Raw genomic sequence first — 24,042 nt, 5'->3', positions numbered from 1 at the left:
TAGCCTGGCTTATATAACTCAGCATAATTATTTTAATTGTTCTTCTGCCTCATGTGTCAATAGCTCCTCTCCTTTTATTGCTGAGTAGTATTCTATTATATTGATATAGCACCATTTATTTATCACCTATTGATGGACATTAGTGTTGTTTCCATTTTTAGCTATTAACAAATAAAGCTGCTATGAAGCATTTGTGAGAAAGTCCTTGTGTGGCATCTGCTTTTATTTCTCTTGGGTAAATAAATAAGAATGGAATGATGGAGTTCCCGTCATGGTGCAGCGGAAAAGAATCCAACTAGGAACCATGAGGTTGCATGTTCAATCTCTGGTCTTGCTCAGTGGGTTAAGGATCTGGTGTTGCCTCGAGCTGTGGTGTAGATCACAGATGCAGCTCGGATCCCACATTGCTGTGGCTGGGGTGTATGCTGGCAGCTGTAGCTCTGATTCGACCCCTAGCCTGGGAACCTCCAAATGCTGTGGGCGTGGCCCTAAAAAGCAATGAGAAAAAAAAAGGAATGGAAAGACTATCTTTCCCATAGTTTTGTATTATTTTACCTTCCCACTAGCAGTCTATGAGGTTCTAATTCCTGCCCATCCTTAGCAATATTTGGTATGGTCAGTAGTTTTAATTATAGCCATTCTAATAAATATAAAGTGCTTTCTTACTGTGGTTTTAATTTGCATTTTCTTATTGACAAATGATGTTGAGCATCTTTTCATGAGCTTATCCATCACCTATGTATCTTCTTAGGTAAAGTGTTCATTTCTTTTGCCCTTTAAAAAGTTATTTTGAGGGTTCTTTCTATATTCTGAATATAAGTTCTTTATCATATAAACATGAGTTGTACATATTTTCTTCCAGTCTGTGGCTTATCTGTTTATTCTTTTAACTGTGTCTTTTGAAGAGCAGAAAATTTTAATTTTGTGAAGTTTCAGTTTCTTCTCTTATGGATTGTGTTTTGGGTATCCCATTCAGGAAATCTTTGCCTAACCACAGGTCACAAAAAATATCCTATATTTTCTTCCAGAGATATTATAACTTTAGATTTTACTATTAGATCTATGATCCATTTTGAGTTAAGTTTGGTACCTGTTGGCACTATGAATTGAAGTTCATTGTTTTGCATGTGGATATTTAATTTGTTGAAACTCATATATATTTAAACAAATTATAGGGGGGTCTGTCCTTGCTGTAAATCAGTGGGAGCCTTTATTTTAAAATTTCATGACCAAGAATAATATGACAATAGCCCAAACTAGCTGCTTGCCTAATTTTTTAAAACTTTTTTGCTTTTGGGGGGAGTACCTGCGACACATAGAGGTTCCCAGGCTACGGATCAAATCAGAGTTGCAGCTGCCAGCCTATGCCACCACCATAGCAACACTGGATCCGAGCCACCTCTGAGACCTACACCACAGTGCATGGCAATGCTGGATTCTTACCCACTAAGTGAGCCCAGGGATCGAACCCGCATCCTCATGGATACTAGTTGGGTTTGCAACCACCGAGCCATTAATGGGAACTCCTAAAAACTAATTTTTGATTATTCTATTTTCAAGGCATCACATTAACTTTTTAATTTTTATAGTAAAGAGTAAATTGACATTTTGTGTCTTGGATCTTTTTGGCTTATTGTCTTATGAAGTTTGAGTTCTCTAAGCTTCCTTTTATCCAGATTCTTTCTAGGCCTTTCAGGATGGGAGAGGAATTATGAGAAGCAGGGTAGGTGTGAACTAGGGGTAAATGTGCCTCACTGATGCCTCACTGAAATGCTTATAACTCTGAGCTGGCACATTAGGGAGCCTCCAGGATTATTGCATGAAGCACCTTTTCTGTATGGATTTTGACCCAGGTGAGAATGGAATACTTTTAACAGTATGTGTATGTCTGTGTATTTTACTAGGAGGCAGGAAGAAGATGGTGATTACAGATCTTTTTTATTTCAGTTTAGTAGAGAAAAAGTCCTGGGACAAACCTACCTTCCCTCTTTGGAATGACTCACCAGAGTTTAATAAAAAATGACTCAAATACCTAGAGAGCTCTGTGAAGTCCTAAAGCCATTCTCAAGCTGGAGATGACAAATAGGCATTCTTAGCCTGCTCAGGGCAACTGAGAGAAAAATTATTGTGGGTAGTGGAAAGTAATTTTGACCATTAAAAAAGCATCCACTTTTTATTTTATTTTATTTTTTGAAGAAATGTTTGTTGTGGTATTCATCCACTTTTAAAAATGAGATACAATTTGTCATTAGTATCCTAAGTCTCTTCTTCTCCATTTCCACTTCTGGCAGTTTTTTCTCCTTTCTAGGTGTCCAAGGTTTTCCTGTTTTTAATTGCTTTCTCCCTTTCTCAAATCTAAACCTGCCCATTACTGATGATTTTGTCTGAATGAATAATCTGAACAGGGATACTGGTACATTAGTGGGGGACCAAGGCTTAACCAAAGATCTTTCTTCTTTTTTTTTTTTGAGGGGGGGTGTGCTCTCTATGGAGGTTCCCAGGCTAGGGGTTGAATTGGAGCTGTAGCAGGCCTACCCCACAGCCACAGCAACTCAGGATCTGAGCCATGTCTGCAACCTACACCACAGCTCACAGCAAAGCCAGATCCTTAACTCACTGAGCAAGGCCAGGGATCGGACCTGTGTCCTCAAGGATGCTAGTCAGATTCACTAGACACTGAGCCATGATGGGAACTCCTCAAAGATCTTTCTAAGTTTGGCTGCTAGGGCTCAATATGCCAAAAGAAGGGCTCTATCTTTGAGTAGCCATTTAGGCTAGGCAGTGGACATATGCAGGTATTGTGTAACTTTCAAGCATTAATTTTCCACTATCCCAAACTTCATAACCCCCAATATACTTGGGAAGCCATGAAGTTCCATAAAAATCGAGCCCACCTCTAATTTCAGGTATGAAACATGGATAAGTTAGCTCTTCCCATGTCCCTGGGATTTGTTCACAGATGGGACTATGACAGGAGATGGTTCAATGAGAGTGAATCTCAAGACTTATGCGGAAACTATCAGAAGTTTGCTCTCTATTCTTCTAAGAACTGGATTCTAAAATTCTAAGGGCTGAAATTGCTGCCACCATGACAGGAAAGCCTCTATTCGAAACTTGGAAATGAAGCCACATCACAGATGGCAGAGGGACATTCAATGAGAAATCTTCTCGGTGATGTAATTGAGCTGCTAGATCAAACTTCACCTGATGACTTCAAGACTCTTCAATTGTGTGAAGCCACATATTTCCTTTTGCTTTCAAGCCTATCACTTAACTGAAAGAAAGATACCATGGGGTATTTAAAGATTGTAAAGAACTGAGGTCTGTTCAGTTTTGTTCAGGTTTCTTCAGTTTTATTAGGATAGAGCTTGATGCCTCAGTGGGTCTCCTGAAAAACTGAAAGTTGGTTCAAGGAACAGTTGAGCTTGAGCCAATCTAATTTTTAAGATTAGAAAATTAGTATCAAAAATTAGTATCTCGAGTTCCTGTCATAGCTCAGTGGTTAACGAATCTGACTAGGAACCATGAGGTTTCAGGTTCGATCCCTGGCCTTGCTCAGTGGGTTAAGGATCCGGTGTTGCTGTGAGCTGTGGTGTAGGTTGCAGAGGCGGCTCAGATCCTGCATTGCTCTGCCGGAGGTCAGCAGCTACAGCTCCGATTAGACCCCTAACCTGGGAATCTCCATACGCCAGAAAAGACAAAAAGACAAAAAGACAAAAAAAAAAAAAAAAAAAAAAAGGTATCTAACCTGACTCTGGTGCTCTGCTCTGCTGGTGATTTAGCTGTTTTCTACTCCAAACGCTACCAGTTAGCTGATTCTCTTCTACTCTATTTCACATTCAAATTTTAATTCAGGAGTTCCCATCGTGGCTCAGTGGTTATCGAATCCGACTAGGAACCATGAGGTTGTGGGTTCGATCCCTGGCCTCACTCGTGGGTTAAGGATCCAGCGTTGCCGTGAGCTGTGGTGTAGGTCGCAGATATGGCTCGGATCCCGAGGTGCTGTGTCTCTGGCACAGGCCGGCGGCTACAGCTCAGATTCAACCCCTAGCCTGGGAACCATCATATGCCACGAGTGCGGCCCTAAAAAGACAAAAAAAAAAAAAAAAAAAAAAAAAAAGACAAATTTTAATCCAGTCAGTCATTTACAATTCCCAAATCCCTCTCAAACATCTCGACAAACACTGCCTGGTCCACTCCACCCTGGTGGATAATAAGATGAAGTGTTAAAAACATGACGAGAGGTAAGGAAATCTTCAACTATGGGCTATGGGTGTGGAAGTCACTCCAAACTTTCTCACAAGGGAGTCTTATTAGGCACCATGCATGGCTGTGCAAGGCGTTGTGCTTTCTGGAATCCCTAAACTTGTGATGGTACCATGAGAGCGCTGAAGGATCCAGAAAGCTGAGATTGACAGGGATCTGACCGTGTGTCTATAGGAACTTCTGGAATGGACTTGTAATTGTATAATCACAATGTTAAAATATGCAACCTTTGTAATCATATAATCAAAATGTTAAAATATGCAACCAAAATGAATGAATGAATGAATGAACGAATGAATAAATAAACTGAATGAATTCTTAAAGGTTGAAGAATAATTACCCAACTTTTTAATACTTCCAGTGCTCTTTATTCCTTTCTTCCTAAGGATCCAATTTTCCATCTACCATCATTTCCTTCAGCCTAAAGAATGTCCTTTGTGTTTCTTGTAGTGCAGGATTTCCTGATAATGAATCCTTTTAGCTTCTTTTTCTTAAATCTTAAAATGTTTTGATTTCATCTTTATTCTTCAATGATATTTTCACTGGATATAATTTTTTTAGCACCTTAAATATCTCATTCCCCTCTATTCTGTTCTCCCTTGTCTCAGATACAAGGTTAAAAATAACCTAGAGGAAATGTGGTATTTATCTCAGGCTGCTTTTGAGACTTTTTCTTTTTCTTTTCTTTTTTTTTTTTTTAGCAGTTTGATTATCATGTGCTGGGAATGGTCTTCCTCATATTTATTCTGCTGAACTTCTTCAATCTGTAAACCTATGAGTTTTGTCAAATTTGGAAAAATTGTGACCATGATTTCTTCAAATATTCCTTTCCCTCTCTTTGCTATTCTCCTAGAATTCCAATTATAAGTTTGTTAGATGTTTTGATATTGTCTTTCAGGTCCCTGCGTTTTCATCCTTTTATTTTTTCTTTCATGTCCCCTTCCTTCTTTCCTTTTCCTCCTTCCTTCCTTCCTTTCTCTGTCTATTCTTTAGCTGGATAATTCTTTTATCTATCTTCATGTTTGTTAACTCTTTTTTTTCTCTATCATCTCCATTCTGCTCTATTCAGAGAATTTTTTATTTCAGAGATTTTTACTTTTCAATTCTAGAATTTCTGATTTCTGTTGTTCTTCTGAGATTACCTGTGGTTTCATTCATTTCTAGCATATTTTCTTCTACTTCATTGACCATAGTTTAACAGCTGCTTTAAAATTTTGTCTCCTAATTCTAATATCTGAATCATTTGGGGTTTGGTCTGTGTTGATTGTTGTTTCTCTTGAGACTGAGTCACAATTTCCTGGTTTTTATATGTTGGGAGTATTGAGCTATATGCTAGATATTGTGAGTATTATGTTGCAGAGACTGGATTGTCTCAAGTTTTTCTGAAGTGTGTTGACTTTTTTTTTTTTTTTTTTTTTTTTTTTTTTTGTCATTTGGGTTTGTTTTATCAGGCAATTGGCTTGGCTGGGCTCAAACTTCAAACTCTGTTTCTGAGGTTGCTGTTCAAACCTCAGTTCAGTTCTTCTGCTATTATCTAGACTTGAGGGGTTTGACAGAGATTCATATTAACTCCATCTATCTAAATACTTCCTGGGATAATTCTCTCATTTTCTTGCAGTTGTATTTCCCTACACTCTGTCTTCTGGTTCTTTATAGTAGAATAACTTTGAGTTTTCTATCTGAGTTCTAGCTGTTCTGCATGGTGCCAACTGCAGCCCATCCTGGGCTAAAGACCGTAAAAACGGGAAATTCACCTTATGCCGTTTTTCTCCTTCTGAGTATTTTTTCCCTTCCAAAATCTATCTTCATTTATTCACCTTCTAACTTTCAGATTGTTATGTTGCTATATTTTCCCTGGAGTTGATAATTATCATCTATGGTCTGATAGGAGCTTACTCAGCCATTTCTAGAGGCAAAACCTCTTAATTCTAGGAACTTTTGGAGACTGTTCTCTCATTGGACAGGCAGCTCCTGGATTCATGCTACCATAACTGGATCACCATGAAATTCACCCACCTAACAATGCTGCATATTCTATATTGAGTTTCTCACTAATTTTCTCTCAAAGCTGTCCAAGTTTCCTGTTACCACACAGTAGAGCCATTTCATTCTCCAAGGGGTACTGCTAGCTTGTATTTTTACGAGCATCCTATTTATGGCTTTAAGAGAATGCCATTCCCTACTTCTCGCATCTGAATTCTCTCAAGGGATGCCATTCTAGTTTGTTCCCTGAATCTGGAGTCTTTTTCTCTTTCATATTTCTTTTGGGCCCTGTTTGCCTATCAAGGGCTGGCAAGGACTAAAACATCACCCTGTTTTACACTCTCACATTTATAACAAGTTAGACTTTCCATACTTTAGATTGTCTGGCCTCTCATATGTTATTTTTCTCTTTATATCTTTCTGGCCTGACTACCAAGATCCCATGTCTCCCAGGGAAATTTCTTTCTTCCTCCAGCTTAATCAACCTGTATTTTTTATTTTTCTTTTACTCCCCTGTCACTCTATTCTCCAAGTAAGTCAAAAGCATATTTTGATAGTATATTTTATTTTCATAAAAGAAATACATGTACGTGTATTGAATAGTCAAATAATGTTACAAAGTTTTAACAAACACCAGCTGTTTCTGGCCCACCTGTTTCCCCATTCCTTTCTCAAATCCCCTCCCCAGAGAAATCACTTTCAATTGTTTTACTTGTTTCTTCTGATGCTGTCCTCTGTGTCTCTAAATCATATACCTAGCTTGTTGTAGTCATTTATTTATTGATTCTCTCACCCTGTATGTACTAGTGGTGTAATTTGGGTGCACCCAGAGCAGACTTGAATCAAAGACTTGAGTAAAATAATTTATTTGGGAGGTAATCCTTAGAAGTACAGATAGGATGGTGAGGCAATGAGATAAAGAAGGGGAAGAAGCCTAATAAAGAGTGTAATATCAGGCATATTGCCACTGGGGACACCCAGGACTCAATCCTATTGGGGAATTCTGGGAGAGAGTGTAGAAGATGCCCTGGAATACTTCCTGAGGAGCAAGGGGCTGAGGTAGTTGACCTTCAACCCCTATCAGTCATTGCTTAAGGGGTGCTCTCAGAACCCATTATCTGTCTGGCACTTTCAGCTTCTTGGTGTGCAAGTCAAGTCAATTCTATTGGTCTGAGAAATCCATCAGACAAAGTGTTGCAAGACTTTCAATTTGAAGCCACAGAGTAGCATGTATTGCAATGGGCAATGCCAAAATGGTAAGATGATGTGTATGAATGGGGCTTCCCTTGCATATTTGGTAATAGTCAGAATTCTCCAGAGAAACAAAACCAATAGACATGAGGAGGCGTGGGGATTATTACAAGGTAAGGGCTCATGTAATTCTGGAGGCTGAGAAATCCCACTGCTGTCTGCAGGCTGGACAACCAGGAAAACCAATGTTGTAGTTTTAAGGCTTGGGAGTTGGAGAACCAATGGTGTAGATTCCAGACTGGATCTGAAGCCCTGAGAACCAAGAACACCAAGGACAAAAGAAGACCAATGGTCAGCTTACACAGAGAGAGAATTCAGCCTTCTTTTGCCTTTTTGTTCTATTCAGGCCCTCAACAGAATGGACGATGGCTACTCCCATTGGGGAGCTCTGTGCTGGCATGATCCCTTGCATTTTTCTACATTCTGCTCCTATCTTTGTAAGTTGTCCCTTTGTGAATAAACCTTCCTCAAGTTATCCTAATGTGAGTGTGCCATCTGTGTTTTTTTTTTGCTTTGGGGACCCCAATGTGGTTTGAAATAGCAGCTAAATGGTTTTGACCAAGACCATCCACTCAGCTCCTCCACACAAATGTAAGATTCTCCCCCAGGGAGGGCAAACCTTTTTTTGAGAGAAAAGATACATTTTTTTCCTCCTGAGGACTCAGTGTATCAAAAGCAGAAAGAACTGGAGTTCCCTTGTAGCTCAGAAGGTTAAGGATCCAGCATTGCCACTGCAGCAGCTCAAGTGGTTACTGTGGCATGAGTTTGATCCCTGGCCTGGGAACTTTCACATGCGGGGGACAAAGCCAACAAAAACAACAACAACAAGGCAGAAAGTACTAAGCTAGGAACATTTCTGTTTCTTTTTCCAAAGGTGTTCATCAATTAGACACGTCACTCCCCCTTTCTTGAGGTGAAATGAGAACAGACGCTCTTCCCATTACTTTCAAAGAAGTGGACTTTAGGAGTTCCTGCTGTGGCACAATGGGATCGGTGGCATCTCTGCAGTGCCAGGACACAGGTTTGATCCCTGGCCCGGCACAGTGGGTTAAAGGATCCAGCATTGTTGCAGATGAAGCATAGGTTGCAACTGCAGCTTGGATCTGATTCCTGACCAGGGATCTCCATATGCTGCAGGGTGACCAAAAAGAAAAAAATAAAAACGAAAAGAAAAAAAGAAGTAGGCTTTATGGGTCAAGGGAGGAATGATGGGAGGAAGAGGAGAGAATGAGCTCTACAATTCAGAGGATTTGAGTTCAGCACAGACTGCTCATCTGATGATTTCATACTTGCAGAATTGTGGGTTTGTATCAGGTGTTAAAATCTGGTAGCAAACTGAAGTGGTAGCTGAATTGGTAGCTTACAAGCAGCAGAGATGAATTAGAAAAGTGAATTAAGTATAATGTGTGACTAATAGTAAAATAATAAAGTTATTCCCCTCACAAAAGGGAATGCTTGCAATCTGCGGTCTTATGATTGCTGTCATTTTTTTTTTTTTTACTTCTATCCTTTGAATGTCCTTGAAACTCACCAGCTTGTGAGCATGAAAGAAGTTCATTTATTAATAATATTTGGCAAGCTTTTCATTCCCCACCTGTATTGCTCCTAGATCTCAGCTCCACTCTCCATTGGAATCTCCCTGAATTCCCCTCCTCCCCATGCCCTCCTGGGAGTCCCTAGGTGGTATCTCATGGTTGCTCTTTCTTCTGACCCTGCCTTTGTGAGGTCTGTGAGGGAGGCTATTATTTGTCATCCACTTGGAAGAGACAGACTTTCATTGCCTCTGCTGCTGGTATCCTTGCTGATGGCACCGTGATACCATCTCCTAATGCTTCAACATCCCTATGCCACCAAAGTCACTAGGTGTTCTGAAAAAACAAATGGGTTGGATAATCTTCTTTCCAACTTCATGATGACTTTTGTCCTCTGGATCCCAAATAGTACTACATGAGTATCAGGACTCCCTAGATTCTTGGTGTCTTATTCCCTTTATACCACTAAACAGAATACCATAGACTGTGTTGCTTATAAACAACAGAACATTGTTTCTCATAGTTCTGAAAATCAAAATACCAGCAGATTTGATGTCTGATGATAGCCTGCTTCCTGTCCCATAGATGGCTGTTTTTTTCACTGTGTCCTCACATAGCAGAAGGGGCTAGGGAGATCTTATAAGGTCACTTCTTATGAGGGCACTAATCCTATTCGTGAGGGCTCCACCTTCATGACCTAAGCATCTTCCCAAAGCCCTACCTCCTAATACCATCACAGTGGGAAATAGGTTTCAGCATATGAATTTGTGTGTGTGTGTGTGTTGCAGGGGGGAAACAAAAATATTTAATCTCTAGCATCTGGCTTCTGAAGCTGATCTAAGATATTCTCCTTAGATAAACTTTCTGACCCTCAATCAGCCTGATTAGATAGTTTATAATATTCCCAGACCTGGGAAATCCCAAGAACCCAATGGCCAAAACAATACAGTTTCTTTCCTTTCTCTGCCTCTGCCATTCCCACTCCTCCTTCTAGAACTCATGCATTTAGTACTTAAGCATGAGGTTGACAGTTGTGCAGGTTGTAGGCCATGTAAATAGCACCCATTAGAGTTGTGTGGCTCACGCTCACACCAAATGGCCCTTTCACATTAAAGCCATTATTGCTGATCTGTTGGCTACTTCCCTGCAGCTGTAGCAATCCATTCCTTTATTAGACACTGTATCAAATAAAACCAGTAGCATGAAACAGTATGACTCAAAGAGTGGATCGTGGACTGGCAGCGGAAACTTCACATGAGAACTTGTTAAAATGCAAGTTCTCAGGTCCTACCTTGACCTACTGAATCCAAATCTTTGGGGTTCAAGTCTGAAAGTCTGTGTTTTAATAAGCTCTCCAGGTGATTTTTTACGTGGGTTAAGTGTGAGAATCACAGGCCTAAAATCTACACAATCTCTTGAGTCTGGCTAGGCTAACAGGAGTTGAAAGTAGGTGAGACATAACAAAGGCAAATAATCATGTGTACCTGATGCCTTCAATTAAGTCTCTTGGAAAATGGGGCTAACAGGGAGTTCAGAATCAGTTACTGGTCATTCTTATCTTGGCTTGCCTCTAACATCAGTATTGGCTGTAAAAAGGGAATGGCGATGATGATAAAGAATTTACTGGGCTATTGTGAAAAATTAAATGAGAAACTGTGATAGTTCTTTGTTCCCAAACGTCAATAACCGGTATGAATAACATAACCCTTTTGGGTTAGTTGAGTCCCATCTATTAAATTTCCACCTAAGTGAACTACGTGGTACGCATAAATTTCTCATATTGCCAACTTTCAATCAGTCAGAAAAAGCCATTGACACTGCTATTGTAAATTTTAATATTTGAAAATATTTATTCATCTTTTATTCATGCTTTTTTGTGTATGCCTAAAGAATGCCTTCTTATAGTATACCTTCCACAAATTGCTCCTAGAAGGGGAAGGGTTTGTTTTGTTTTTTCCTTACAAGCATGGATTTTTAAAAGTCTTTTATCTTGATAACTATTATTGCCAATCAGGATCAAAGAGCTTTTGCCCACTAATAATTTCTCTTTTACCATAACATGCTTGGACAATTTCAATACACTTTAAAGGTACAAATGCGTCTGCTTAAGTGCTATGATTATTTTAATTGCTATTTTTTTCTACAGGCTCATTAACAATTCAAAACTTGAATTAGAAGTAACCTAAAAATGTCTTACTTCATGTCACTTTGATACAAGTCTATTAGATACAAATGAAATCCATTTTTTTCAACACTCAAAGAAGAACATATCACACCTAATGCAAATCTGTTCTCAGATTTCCCAGAAAATAAGCTGAACAAAGCGGGTACTAAATAAAACGTAATTTTAATATTAAATTAACATGACAGGAATAGGAGAAAGAGTCAAAATTCTGAACACATTTTTAGTTATGAAGGTGAGCCCAGGAGTTTTTATTTTAATTATGCACTAGAGATGATGTTTATAGGAAGTTCAGATAAATACTCATTATTCAACTTGAACTTAAAGTAGGCATTGAAAATCTGCACAAGGAAGGAAACCATCAACCAAATAAAAAGGCAGCCTACTGAATGGGAGAAGATATTTGTAAATTATATATCTGATAAGGGGTTAATAAACAAAACACATAAAGAACTGACATAACTCAATATCAACCCCCAAATAATGCAATTTAAAAAAGGGCAGAGGACCTGAAGAGACATTTTTCCAAAGAAGACACACAGTCGGCCAACAGACACACGAAAAGATGTTTGACATCACCAATCATCAAGGAAATACAAATCCAAATCACAATGAAATGTCACCTCACGTCTATCAGAATGGGTATTTATTAAAAAAACAGCAATTAACAAGTGTTGGCAAGGATGTGGAGAAAAGGAGTCCTCATGCACTGTTGGTAGGAATGTAAACTCGTGCAGCCATTATGGAAAACAGTATGGAGATTCCTCAAAAAATTAAAAAGAGAACTACCATACAATCCAGCAGTTCCATTTTGGGCTATTTACCCAAAGAGTATGAACACATTAAATTGAAAAGCTGTATGCATCCCTATGTTCATTGCAATATTATTTATCATAGACAAGATATGAAAGCAACTTAAGTGTCTATTGACAGATAAACGGATAAAGAAGATGTGGTATATATACAAAATGGAATAACACTTGGTTACAAAAAGGAATGAAATCTTGTCATTTATAGCAATGTGGATGGATCGAGAGGTGATTATGCAAAGTAAACTAAATCAGAAAAAGACAAATACTTGTATGATTTCACTTATATGTGGAATCTAAAAAATCTAAAAAACAAAGCAGGAACAGACTCATAGATACAAAGAGTAAATGGAAGGTGGGAGATTAAGAGGAACAGACTTCTAGTTATAAAATAGATGAGTCACAGGGATACAATATAGAGCATGAGGAATATAGGCAATAACATTATAATAACTTTGTATAGCGAAAGATGGTCACCAGCCTTACGGTGATCTTTTTGTAATGTATTTGTCAAATCACTCTGTTGTACACCTGAAACAAACCTAACCCTGTACATCCATGATACTTCAATTATAGATAAACATGTAAGGCATTAAAAAACTGCATGAATTCTGGAGTTCCCGTTGCTGTGCAGCAGAAATGAATCCAACTAGTGACCATGAGGTTGTGAGTTCAATCCCTGGGCTTGCTCAGTGGGATAAGTATCTGGCATTGCTGTGAGCTGTGGTGTAGGTCGCAGACAGCTTCGGATCCTGCATGGTTGTGGCTGTGACTGTGGCCCTCAGCTACAGCTCTGATTCCACCCCTAGCCTGGGAAATTCCATATGCCACAGGTGCAGCCCTAAAAGGCAAACAAAAACAAACCAACAAACCAACAAACCCTGTATGAATTCAGTAAAATCATCAGACTTCTGCTAAACCCTCCAAGTTCCTCATTTTCTTTTGTTTTACAAGAAGCTTTTTATCTATAATTAAATGAAAGAAAATGTATGAAAGTACATAACATACAAGTTAGCACATATACACATAATAAATGTTTGTTTCCTTTCCTTCCCTGTTGTATAAAGAACTTAAAGAGACTTATGAAATTTCTGGTCACATATTTATCTTGGCTTTCTCTAGCCATGTTTAAAAAAGCAAGTAAATATGCTTGGAAAATGGAATTAAAACTCCAGGGAAAACTAGAGCTATATGGAGACAAAATCTTTTAAGTGCTATTAAACGCTTAAAATATTACATAATGAAAATGCTTTAATGGTAAGCATTTTAACTTGGGCATAGTTGTGTGTATGTGGTTGATGTTTACATTTTCAACTGCTGTTTTCAGGCATTACCAATTCCTGCACAGAATTCAGTTCAGAGAGAAGCTAGGAGCCTCAGATGACAGATGATCAAGTCAAAAGGAATTCATATTTAAAATAAGAGAACTTTTTAAAGCTATTTTTAGATCATTGGCAGAAATTCTAAACCGAAAGAATATTATTGAAGTGACTAATCCTGCAGTCCTGCAATTATGAATATTTTCTTCTTACAATTAAAAAGTTTAGAGTCATACAGAATGATATAAAGATTCAACTGCATAAGCCTACAAGTTAAATATCAAAGTTATTCATATGCAAAACAGCTGTTACCTATTAATGAAATTGTTTGGATTTTGTGTGTGTTCGTGTGTGAACATGTTAATGACACAAATGGATCATAGGATGTACGGCTTTTCTAAGTTGAGAAATGTAGGGCCAATTTTATTCCCTTCCAAACTGAAATTAGGGCTCGCAAAGATCCCAGACTTGAATACAGGAAATGAAAGTTCTGAAATGCCCACAGAATAGGTACCAGATGGAGAGCAGGGTTACCCAGTATTTGGGGCAAGGCAGCAAGTAAATGACAAAATGATTATATCCAAGTAAATGACAAAATGAAAGTGGCCGAACCGTTAAGTACACGCTGTGGCTCATTATGCAGCCAAACGTACCAGTACTGTCTGGTTATCTTCTCTGTTTAATCATTTAGGTTGGAGTCTTCAGTAGGGCCGTAAGGGATTTTAGATCAATCTAGTTTGATCTCTTTATTATACAAATGAGGCTCAGAGAGATTAAGTGACTAGTTCAAATCACAAAGGCAGTAAGAGGAAGAAGAGGGTCTTGAACTCTGCTCTATCTGTTCTCTGCCCAGAGCTTTCCCCATTCTTTCCTCAGATCTTTCTCCAATATTATCAGCTTCACAAATAATGCCTGAGGGCTGAAATCAAAGCTAGTCTCTCCTTTTAGTGTTGCAAACAAGGAGGGATTCCAGTTCTGCCCAGACCTGCCTGGAGGGTGAGACCAGTACACCTGAGAAGCCCTAAGGAATCCTTGGAAGGGTGGGATGTACTGTCTTCAAGGGTGAGTATGTGCTATGCCAAGATGTACCTGAAAAGCCAGACTGGCACCACGCTGGGGGACCCTCAGCTGCCCTGCTACTGAATTGGAAAATTCTTTGACCTGCCAAGGGGTGCTCCTCCTAGTACCTGGCACAATGTAGGTACTCTTGTACATTTGTTATATGAATGAGTGAGCTGTTAGTAGTTTATGAGCTGATTCTGGGACATGTTCTTATCAGAGAAGCACTTTAGGCTGTGTTAGAACTTCTGTGAGATTTGACTGAGTGTCAAGGAGCTTGGCAGCTGGAAGAGTGGTAGGTTCAATCCCAAAGATGAGAAAGAGACTATAGAGAGTCATACATATATAATTATATGTATAATTATGTATATAATTGTAATAGCCTTATTGGTACATAATGAGGTTTTTTTATTAAGAAGATGGCTCATGGGTGAGTCTTGCATCTACAGTGTGAAGTGAAAGAAGCCTGACGTCAAAACATGTCAGTTCAGGTCCTCTGGGAAGCAGATGCCAAGATGGAATTGAAGTCCAAGAGAAGAGTGGGTGGAAAAAGGCAAGGTGTGCTGTCATACTGCGGTGCAGTCTTACATCTGTGAAAGGAGAGGGAGAAGGAAGGAGGGTTGGTAAGAGACGCAGACTGTAGGACAGCTGGGCTGGTGGGAATCCCTAGAACACAGCTTGCCCACGAGAGGGTCCTGCACTGAGCAGAAATCGCTTGGATCTGGGACTCCCACTCTGCTCTGGGACTCCCGCTCTGCTCCCTCATTTGCTGGGCGCAGCAGAGGGAGAGCATGGTCTGGGTGTAAATTCTGCAATGGATCCTGAAGGTGAAACAGGCAGAGGCTGTCAGCTCACTGCCTTCCCCACCGCAGGTTCTCTCCTCAAAGGAGATCTGAGTGGCACATATCCGTGGCCCCTGTGATACTACTTGATTTTACTCACATGCGATGATAAACAGACAATCCAAGATAGCAGTTATCTTTAGGGACAAGTAGTGACTGGAATGGGATATAAGGTGGACTTCTGGGGTGCTGATAATATTCTATCTTTTAATCTGAGTATTGGCTACACACCAGCCATGGTCCCTTTGTGAAGACGGATTATGCTAACACTTAATGTGTATTTTGCTCTATTATGTCATATTAACACCAAAAGATAGAATAAAAAGATTGCTCACCAAACTGAAGAGAAAAATAACTGTGCAGATTTTAATACAGTAGAAAATATCAAAAAGTTTGCTGGAAAATCAAAGCATTTTACTTCAAATCTAATCAAGATAAAACAATTGGTCTAGCTTCTTGGCAGGGCTGGGACTAAATTGGACTAAATTGGACTAAAAGGGAACAGTGTGGATTAGGACAGGCCACAGGGAATAGGCAGGTAGGATCTGGCAAATCTGTAAAGCTTCTCAGTTAGGAGGGAGGCGGCAGGTAGGGTGGAAAGAGGGATCGAGTGGTGGTGAGTGGGGGCAACGTTACCATGAAGAACGGCCAGGTGTGGAACCCCAGAGGACAGAATGGCATCAGCACCCAGAGAGCCAAGCTGGGTAGGAGAACAAAGATGTGCTTTGTGGTTGACTCTTGGCGTGCAAGTGTTTAACACACACATTGTCGACTACAGGGAAGAACAATGTCCATTTGCAGACCTGGGGCATCAGCTCAGGTATTTGAAGTATGAGACTGGAGTTCAGGTCCCAGGCTGCTTATCAGGTCACTGAATGAACCTACTGACCCATCAATTCTACCAGCCCTCTGCTCATCGCTGAGTATATCTCTGGTAAAAGGAACAAACATATAACAAACACAGTAAGTGTTTCCATGCAGAAGGAAAAGATCTGAAACTTGAGTGTAGTTGAAAAATAGTTAACGTGGTGTGAAAATAGTCAAAGGTACTGTGTGACTCTGAGCAAAAAATATGACTCAAGACAAAAGCTGGGGGGCTATAAAAGCATTTCCATATTCTTGTTTGTTTGTTTGTTTGCTTTTTGGGGCCACACTCTTGAGGTTCCCAGGCTAGGGGTCCAATCAGAGCTACAGCTGCTGGCCTATGCCACAGCCACAGCAACACAGGATCTGAGCCATGTCTGCAACACACACCATGCCAGATCCTTAACTCACTGAGTGAGGCCAGGGATCGAACCCACAACCTTATGGTTCCCAGTTGGATTAATTTCCTCTTTGCCATGACAAGAACTCCCATTTCCATATTCTTGATTTTAGGTATTTGAGAAGGTCTCAGGTCATCTCTCTTGAATTTTGTTTTAGTCAGGGATGGTGCCTTCATCATCTTTGGATCCTCAATGTGTGGCATGTGATGGATTTTTCATAGAGCCTTTTTGGAAGAATAGGTTTTTTTTGTTTGTTTGTTTGTTTTGTTTTTTTTTTAAATGAATGAACAAAGAGCTCTTGATTAGCAATGTGTGAAATCAGAGGTCATTTGGAAAACCCCTGGGTATGCTGGTGAAGAGAGTGGGGACCCGTTAGAGACTAGTTAGGAGTCCCCCTCCCCTAAGAACTGGATAAATGATACAAGGAGAACAACCTTGACATTCACCTTAAAACCCTACCATTTCCTCTGAGGCTCTTCGAGCCTTACTTGGGTCAGACTTGTCTGAGACCACTGGTGGAGACCTGATTGAAGATTAAAATTGTGCAAGGGCTGTTTGCAGAAGAAATGTCTCGTGCTCGTCTTTAAGTAAATTGTTGCTTTTAACTACATATTCTTAAGTTCAAGATGTACTGAAATAAATCCTGTATTTCTTTAGTGCTTTATTTCAAACCTCTTTTACATATTTTACACAATATTTCTTTTTCTTTCTTTCTTTCTTTTTTTTTTTTCCTTTTTAGGGCCACACTTGTGGCATATGGAGGTTCCCAGGCTAAGGGTTGAATAGGAGTTACATCTGTAGGCCACAGCCACAGCCATAGCAATGTGGGATCCAAGCCATGTCTTCAGCCTACACCACAGCTCATGGCAATGCTGGATCCTCAACTCACTAAGCAAGGCCAGGGATTGAACCCATGTCCTCATGGAAGCTAATTGGGTTCATTACCACTGAGCCACAATGGGAACTCCTACACATATTATTTCTTTAGCTCATCATAGTGGTCATGATTTCTGTAAAATGGATTTAAAATAAAAAAACAAACAAACAGGGTTGTATTAGTCATTGTTCTCCAGAGAAACAACTGATAACTAAAGAGAGAGAGTGAGAGAGAGAGGTTGAGATTTTAAGGAAATGGCTCACATCATCACAGAGGTTGGCAAATCCCAGCAGACTGGACACCCAGAGATGAGCCAATGTTGCAGTTCAAGTCCAAAGGCTGACTGTCTGCTGCAGAATTCTTTCTTGCTCCAGGGAGGTCAGTCTGTTGTTCTCTTCAGGCCTTCAAAAGATTGGATGAAGTGTACCTACAGTATAGAGGGAAATCTGCTTTATACAAAGTCCACTGTTCCAACAACACTCTCACAGAAGCATCGAGGAAAACATTTGATCACCTATCTAGGCACTGTGGGTACATAAAATTAACCATTACAGGAGACCTGGAGTCTAGGACTTGCTCAAGCCTATGGAGTTGATGAGTCACAGGATTGTTTCTAAAATTCTGGGCTTCAAGAGTTCCTGTTGTGGTTCAGCAGGTTAATCTTGTCTCTTAACCCCTGGCCTCGCTCTGGCATTGCCATAAGCTGTAGTGTAAGTCGAAGATGCGTCTTGGGTCCTGCATTGTAGTGGCTGTGGTGCAGGCCAGTGGCTGCAGCTCCAATTCTACCCCTAGCCCAGGAACTTCCATATGCCGCAGGTGCAGCTGTAAAAAGAAAAAAAAAAAAATTAAAATTCTGGGCTTCTGACATTAAGTTCCCTTGAGAGCCTTATTGAACATGAGAATTAGGTGATGGTTTTTCATAAATTCTGGGTTGGGGAGCAAGAATGGGAAGGAGCTAGTTGGCGGCTAGAAATATTAGCTGTTTATTAATTGCCAAAAGCAAGAATCAGACCTCAGGTAGTCAGGAGCCATAAAAAAACCTCTATCCTTCTTAAATAAGGTTATGTGTAACGATACTGAATCACAAAATCATAAGCAAACTCAAAACAGGAGCAAAGCAACTACAACATCTGCTAAATTTAGGAAGATACCCGCAGAGCCACCCGTTTAGGCCTGGAGTGAGAATTTCCTTCTGATGTTTGGTATAGAAGTCAATAGCCACAGCATAGGGCTGGGGTGGGCTGGTGGGAAACGGCTCAACTGGGAGGCTAGTCTACCCTGGGAAGGCTTATCTATATTGGGTGGAGGTGTAGGGGAGAGCAGGTATAGGTTTTCAGATTTCCAGACAAGCCAAGAAAGCAGGTTATCCGGCAGCACGCAAGTCTTTGCCTTCCACGTATGGCTCCCCGTCCCTTCTCTTCCTGCCAGGGGTTTTGTGTCTCACACGGCTCAGCCAAAGCAGCTCCCCGTCGTGATGAGTGTGTGATCCATGGCAAAAATTCATATTCAAACCCCATAAATCCATGAATTGATGATTCTGGAGGTTTTCCTGTCACAGTGCTGGGCAGTAAATTTTTATGCACGGCACACTCTCTCCCATGACCCGTGATAATGAAGAATACAATTTGTATGAATATTTGAAGACCTCAGATAATCCCCAAACCTAATTTTAAGTTAAAAGCTTTTAAGCTTTCAACTTCCTGCTTCATGAAACAGCTGTTCTTTCGGTCAGTTCTTCCTCTAGCCCTTCCTTCGCAAATTCTGATGGAGGCAAATGGCACACAGAGATGTGTGCCCTGTTTCTTATATTCTCAAAGTGTCTCTGAAAAGTTGTGTGTAAATTGTGCATTTTACATGTACCCCAAGTGAAGAAACTTTCAGTGTAAAGTCATCCTGAGGTCGGAGTTCCCTGGTGGCTCAGCAGGTTAAGGAATCTACATTGCCACCGCTGTAGTTCAGATCGCTGCTGTGGTGTGGGTTTACTCCCTGGCCCAGGGAATTTCAGCATGCCATGGGCATGGCAAAAACCAGTAGATGAATAAATAAAATCATCCTGAGATAAAGGAAAGAATCCTTTGATCTTATAGTATTTGTGCTTATGAGGTTGAGTACAGATAAGGTGGTGATTATAAGGTTCTGATTTTCACAAATCATATTCACCTAAAGTAGAGAGTATTAACAGAAAGATGGGGGGGGATACAAATTATTAATTACCCACTACTGCCAGGCACACTTAGTGGCAAAAAGGCATGTGGATGTCTCTGCTTCCCAGTAAGTATTCTGCAGCTTAGGACAGGCGTTGTGTTCCTAATGAGAGGCAGCCTCCAATACTTAGCACTGTTAAGGAACAGTAAAGTGTGACTGCTTAAGACAGAACAATGAATCACGTTTCATGTCTCTGCCTGAACAGGAGAAGCAACTCTTTGTCCTGCTTTTCCTTCAAGCTCAGCAGATGCTGGCTCCCCCAAAAGATAAAGCGTTCTTTGTGTGCTGTGCCCTCGGCTTCCCTGGGTATTAGATGGCAGCTTCTGTATGCAGATGCTGAAAAGTCTTTCTGGGAGTGTTTACATAGTAGTTGTCTCTCGAGCACATGTTTATTTTTAGTGGTAAATTATCAGAGCTTGTGAGGCTGAAACCTCAGCTACTTTTTGCTTGTGTTTTCAGTAGCCGAATTCCAGACCAGGGCACCAGAAACTGCCTATCAACCACGACGATGATTTCCAGACCCCATCCTCCCATCGTACCAGGTAACTGAAACTGATGAATGACTCATCAATTTAGCAGTGGTCGGTGAGGGCCTATAAAATGCTTATTTTTAGATGATTCATAGTTGGAGGTCTGTTTATTCTTCAAGAGGTGGGATGAGCTAAGATATTTCTCTTTGTGGAGGTAGGAACCTTAGATCAGTGATTTCAATGCATTGCTCAGTACCTGCAGGGAGTCAGAGCAAAGAAAAAGGGTCAAGTCCCAAGACCTGATGGTGAGCTGTTCAAATTGCTAACAGAGGGGCGAAGGCTGCCATGGATGCTTAGGATTCCAAGACACTGCTTTCAGCAACATCCCTGATATTGACAGAGAGTGTCAGAGATTGCGCCAAATCTTTTCAGAAGAGACCTGGGCAACACAGTGAACTCATACCCCAGGGAGCTGTTCTTCTGTGCACAGCAAAGGAAGAGCAGAGCATCTGCACCAGACCCTCTACTTTGTGCTTTGTTACCCTCAGAGATCTAAGGCTGCCCCTCCACAAACTGCAGGGTTTAAGGATATTATAGATTTTTTTTTTTTCTTTTTAAAATCAGGACTCTTGGTTCCAAACAACAGATACTCAATCTAACTTTTTATACTTTCACCCTAACTTCTCATACTGCTTCTTAAACATTTAGTTACATCACGCAATCAAACAAACCCTGAAAAAATGTGTACATATAAAATGTTTTGCTTATGTCTCTGTGTGTTTGTTTCATATAGCTGAAAGTTTAAGAAATATATCCAAGAGTTCAAATGATGTCATCAGAGTCCTGTTACTCTCTCCATGTCTTGGCATTGCTTGTCTTTGCCTGGCTTTATTCCACTTATACACTCTTTCCATATGGAGGGAAAGTTTGATCTGTGTTAGAAATCACAGTGGAAAAAATAGCTTGTTCTATTGCTGCCCATATATCAATTCCCAAGATGGATTCTGATTGGCTCTACTTGGAGCACATGCACACTTCTGGACCAGTCACAATGCCTTGGGGAACATGATTGGATAACCCGAGGAGTCATGTGCCTACTCCTAAGGCCAATGGAAGCAGGGCTGAGTTGTGATTTATAGCTCCACTGGGATCTCACCATGTATGGAAGGGGTCAATTCTTTAAGGAAGGGATGATAATAAACTTTTTTAATGTCCACTATGGCATATAAATGATTCATAAATAGCCTTAAAAATAAATAGGAGATTACCAACTTCTCTTCTTTCCACTCATGTTCTTCTTCTGCCATTCAAGGCAGCTATGTTAAATGTATCGACTTGGAATAGATCCAAATGAATCTCATGCTATGTATTACAACTAAGAAACCTTAGGTTGTTGCTCCTTTAATTAAACCCAATTCATCTGTTAGGATGGCATGCCATCCAATAATGTAGGTAGACCATGATGGAGAGAAATATGAGAGGTAGAACTTGGTTTCATTTATCTTTGTTTCTCCTATAACACTGAGCACAGTCCATAGCTCATGCAGGCTTTAGATCATTGTTGAATGGAAAAGTCAGTGAAATACTATCTGGGAGCTTAATAAGTCCAATAGCTAAAGAATCTATAACCTCCAACATTCTAGTTCCACCGAACTCTTCCATACTAAGATTTTGATTTCTTTCAAAAGGACTCCCTTTGGCTAAAGACCTCGGAAGAGCCCAGGAAGATAACATATGAGGTCAACCACGTGGTAATGGCTGAGTTTTTAGAGTTAGGCTTGGTTTAAAAATTTCCCAGGAATTTCCATTGTGGCTCAGCACTAATGAACCCAACTAGTATCCATGAGGACTTGGGTTCCATCCCTTGCCTTGCTCAGTAGGTTAAGGATAATGTATTGTCATGTGCTGTGGTATAGGTCGCAGACACGGATCAGATCCCACATTGCTGCAGCTGTGGTGTAGGCCAGCAGTGCAGCTCCAATTCAACCTCTAGCCTGGGAACTTCCATATGTCATGGGTGTGGCCCTTAAAAGAAAAAAAAAAAGTCCCATTTCTTGGAGTATAGAGGTTCCTCAAAACATTAAAAATAGAACTATTGTAGGGCCCAGCAATTACACTTCTGGATACTTATTTGAAGAAAAAAAATTTTGAGATTTTGTATGAAAAAATATATGCACCCCCATGTTCAGTGCAGCATTATTTCCAATAATCAACACATGGAAACAACCTAAATGTCCATCAATGAATGAGTAGATAAAGAAAATGTGGTATATATACACAATGCAGTCATAAAAAGGATAAAATCTTGTCATTTGTGACAGCATGGATAGATCTTGAGGCCATTGCTGATTGAAAAAAGTCAGAGAGAGAGGGACAAATACTGTATGATCTCATATGTGGAATCTAAAACAAAATAAAACAATAAAAAGGCACTGAGCTTAGAGATACATTCTGAGAACAGATTGGTGGTTGCTAGAGGTAGGGAGTGGGGGGGGTGGGAGAAGTGGATAAAGGGGGTGAAAAGGTACGAATTTCCAGTTATAAAGTAAATATATCCTGGGAAGGTAGTGTACAGCCTGGTGGCTACAGTTACTCATACTGTCCTGCATATTTGAAAGTTGCTAAGAGAGTAATCTTAAAATTCTCATCACAAGGAAAAAAATGTTCCTAAGTATGTAAAGTGACAGAAATTAACTAGACTTACTGTGGTGGTCCTTTTGCAATATATAAAAATATCAAATCATTATGTTACATAGGTGAAACTGACATAATGTTATATGTCAATTATACTTCAATTAAAAATTTCCAATAAGTTGAGATATGTTGGGAAAGTTACCTAATGTCTTGGATCCTTGGTTTCCCCTGGTATTATTATCCTCAGTGAAAGGGTAATAACAACACCTATCTCACAGATGGATATGAGGAATAACCAAAGTCATTTTCAAGACACCTGGTACCTAGCAAATATCTACTCTAGTTGTTCTTGAAGGAACAGAGACAGGTGCTGATAGATGGGCCAGGACGTGGAAGAAGCACCTAGAGTGGTAAAGGGTTGGATGGGAAAGTTGGGGGTACAGAAGACAAAATTCATTCACTTAAGACTTGCCCTCAACAGTGTATTTGTGCTGTTGCAACTACAAAATCTAAAATCATTGGTGGAGAGGATGCGTCCATTAATTAATTTATGTCCCAAGGATGCCCATCCTGTGTCCTTGGGGTGCAGCCTCTACACTTTGACACAATATTATTTTTAACACCACTGGTGGGTATCATAACAAAATTGCAGGGACAGCTCTCAAAGTGAAACATCACCTAAGAGTAGATGCCAAAAAAAAGCTAATCCCAGAGGTGAGAACAGCTCTGAGGGAGCCACGCCATTTGGTGACACTTAGGTTAAACCCAAAGACACATTTATAAACTTCACTAGAACATGAAAATTTCAGAGCAATACCTTAGTATTAAACCTTTCTTTTATAGGTACTGGAATATAAAAAGCCTCTCCAGAGAAACCTCCCACCCCCAAAGGCTTGTGTTGAATTAAGTAGTATTATTTTTGAGGAAGTTTTACCTTTCTGTCAATGCAAATCTATTTAAAGGTAAGCTAAGCTCAACTGAAAGAAAAAAAAAAAAAAAAAAAAAGCTCTATGTGGCCCTGCAGCTAATGCTTTATTTATTTATTTTTATTTTAATTTTTTCCATTATAGCTGGTTTACAGTGTTCTGTCAATTTTCTGCTATACAGCAAAGTGACCCAGTCACACTTACATATATACATTTTTTTCTCACATTATCATGCTCCATCATAAGTGACTAGATACAGTTCCCAGTGCTATACAGCAGGATCTTATTGTTTATCTATTCCAAAGGCAATAGTTTGCATCTATTGCTTTTTTTATCTCATTTATGAAAGGAGTACTTGGTGTAATGCTGCATATTGATATTTGGTAGGTCTGCTTTTATATATTGATGATATCTGTGTTGGG

At 39.9% G+C, this 24,042-nt stretch overlaps 1 long non-coding RNA gene across 1 annotated transcript; it reads left to right on the top strand.

Annotated features, from left to right (window-relative positions):
* Nucleotides 1-14,414: 14,414 nt before the first annotated feature.
* On the top strand, nucleotides 14,415-23,656 carry LOC146396077 (uncharacterized). Its single transcript, XR_014830396.1, has 3 exons — nucleotides 14,415-14,539; nucleotides 20,050-20,132; nucleotides 23,538-23,656. It is a non-coding gene; the product is annotated as an uncharacterized LOC146396077 (long non-coding RNA).
* The last annotated feature ends 386 nt before the right edge of the window (nucleotides 23,657-24,042 follow it).

This window comes from Sus scrofa, chromosome 15, assembly GCF_054392235.1.
Source record: "Sus scrofa isolate SSC_HxYL_T2T_F1_AM1 chromosome 15, Sscrofa_HxYL_maternal_Yorkshire_Landrace_v2.0, whole genome shotgun sequence".
In the NCBI taxonomy this organism is placed as follows: Eukaryota; Metazoa; Chordata; class Mammalia; order Artiodactyla; family Suidae; genus Sus; species Sus scrofa.
This window is presented reverse-complemented; position numbering and strand designations above follow the sequence as displayed.